Source organism: Bos indicus, chromosome 8, assembly GCF_029378745.1.
Source record: "Bos indicus isolate NIAB-ARS_2022 breed Sahiwal x Tharparkar chromosome 8, NIAB-ARS_B.indTharparkar_mat_pri_1.0, whole genome shotgun sequence".
NCBI lineage: Eukaryota > Metazoa > Chordata > Mammalia > Artiodactyla > Bovidae > Bos > Bos indicus.
Genome location: NC_091767.1, coordinates 16,578,491 through 16,581,117, shown reverse-complemented (window position 1 = coordinate 16,581,117; position 2,627 = coordinate 16,578,491).

Here is a 2,627-nt window from a genome sequence, read left to right as displayed (position 1 = left end):
AAATACCAGGAAATTAGAAGTGAGATAGTGAGGATAGAGGGAGGAACAAAAACTGTGTCTCAAGATTTTGGCCTTAAATTTGGGAGTGATGTGGAGCCATTAAACAGAAGTGATGATCAGATTTGATTTTATAAGGATCATGCTGTTGTCAGTGTGAAGACTGGGTTGCAGTTGGGGAGATCAAAGGCAGGATCAGCTCCAATCTTCATAAAAATCATTCCAAAGCATTCTGCTACCTCCCTGGCTGTTCTCTAATTCACTTCCTCTTGTCCCCAAGACATAAGATTTATAATCTTTAAAATGCTATTTACTTTACAAGTATTTAGGTTTTCCCAGATATCTGTTACTGACTTTTATTTCCATTTACTTTGTATGACTTGAATCCTTTTATTGTTATGGAGACTTGCTTTATGGCCCAGAATATGATCATCGTAGTACATGTTCCATGTGCTCTTGGAAAGAATGTGTATTCTACCATTGTTGGGTATTGCTGCATTCTATGTCACGTGCATCAAATTGCTAGTTTTTGCTCAAGTCTTCTATATACTTACTGTTTAGATTTTTTTTTTTTTCTGTTAAGTCGTTCATTAAAATTGAGCCTATGCATAATCTAGCTCTAGAATTTGTCTTCTTCTTCTAACATTGAAAGAAGTTTTCAAATCTCCAATTATAATTGCAGATTTGTTAATTTCTCCTTATAGTTTTACCAGCTTTTACTTCAAGAATTTTGAAGCTGTTATGTAAATAAGTATTTAGGATTTTTGTGTCTTCTTGCTGAATTGACCCTTTATTTGGCATTATGAAATATTCTTTATCTTTGGTAATATTCTTTGCTGGGAAACCTACTTGGTCTGATATTAATATAGCCACTCCTGCTTTCTTTTGATTAGTGTTAGTATGGTGTATCTTTTTCTACCTTTTTAATCTGTTTGCCCTTTATTTTCAATATATGCTTTTTGTTGGTAGCATATAGTTGGATCTTGTATTTTCATCCAATCTAGACAATCTCTGCCTTTTAATTGGGGTATTTAGAATATTTATATTTAACTCTTTTCAAAAGATAATTGACTGTTTAAGCAAAAATAATAACAAAGTGTGGAGCTTATACTATATGCAGAAGTAAAACATGAGGCCACAATAGCACAAAGGCAAGAAGAGATAAATGAGTTTTTCATTATAAGCTTCTTAAACTATATGTCAAGAGATCACTTGAATGTAGACAGGTATGTTAAAGATGTACATACTATAACCCTAAAGTAATCACTGAAATAAAAGAGTTGTAAGTAATAACCAACAAAAGAGATTAAATGCAATCATAAAAAATACTCAATCCAAAAGAAAGCAGAAAAGAAAAAGAGAACAAAGAAAAAATGGAAACAGCAAGATGATATATTTAACATAAACATATCAACAATCACATTAAATGCAAAAGCTCCAAACACCCTGATTAAAAGGTAATGATTTTCAGATTGTGTAAAAGGAGGTATAAAACCACTCATCAGGTACTGAGCTAAGTAGCTTACACAGTCTCATGAAATCCTCTTTAATAAGCATGATGTTATCATCATGTCTTCATTTCAGATATTTAAAAAATGAGCCTCAGAGAGGTTAAGTAACTTCTCCAAGTAGCACAGCAGGGCACTTCAGAGTGCTAATGAGCATATAATCCTTGCTTCATTCCCTTCCCTCCATTTCAGCAGCACTGAGTACCTGTTTCATGGAGCTGTGCCACATGACAACTTCTGTAACTGCTTGAGATGGAGTCCAGTTTAACCATCTGAGTGACCATGGTCTGTGTATTACATCCACTTACTCTCTAGCTTCCTCGTCTGTAAAATGGAACTAATGCCTGCCTCAGTGTTGTTGTGATGATAGATTCAGAAAGTCCAGTGGGTCCTGTATGTTAAATGGGGGTGGGTAACTGTTGTTACTTTCAGCTGTACCCTGAAGATCACACAAGAAATAACAATTTGTACAATTCCATGTCAATACCAAAACAGTGTTAGAGAAATGTGATGTTCACTATCTTCCTCTTTGACTTGCAACATTACAGAAACAGATCATAGTGGTAACTGTCTCATTTCTAATTTTCAGCATTATATGAAGTTCAGGTTTCCTCTTTGAGAATTTAGCAATGTAATGATCAGTCTTCTTCTAGAGAAACCTTTCAACTCAACTGTTATATTTATGAATGAATTTTTTTCCTCAGAGTAAAAATGTAATTTGTTTTCTAGACTGAAGGGTTTAGATTTCTTACACTTTCACATTGTATACCTATACTGGCAACCTGGAAGGAATAACTTCAGCTTAGGTTGTATTATTATAATAGTAACTAAGAAAAAAGAATTTGCCCAATCATTATCTTATATCTGCTATTTTAGTATATAAATTAAAAAATCAGAATGCGATCTTGGGAGTTAATAGACAAAACCAACCGAACAAATGAACAAAAAAAACCACCACATATGATTCCAGCATCATATAGAACCTTTAAATATATTTTCTTTCAAAAGAGAGTATCGGTAAAATAAAAGTTGTTTAGATACATGATGATTGTCAGCTAAGAAGGAAGCCAATCAGTCATTCCATATAGCACTGCTTTTCTGAGCAAATAACTGAAAGAGACA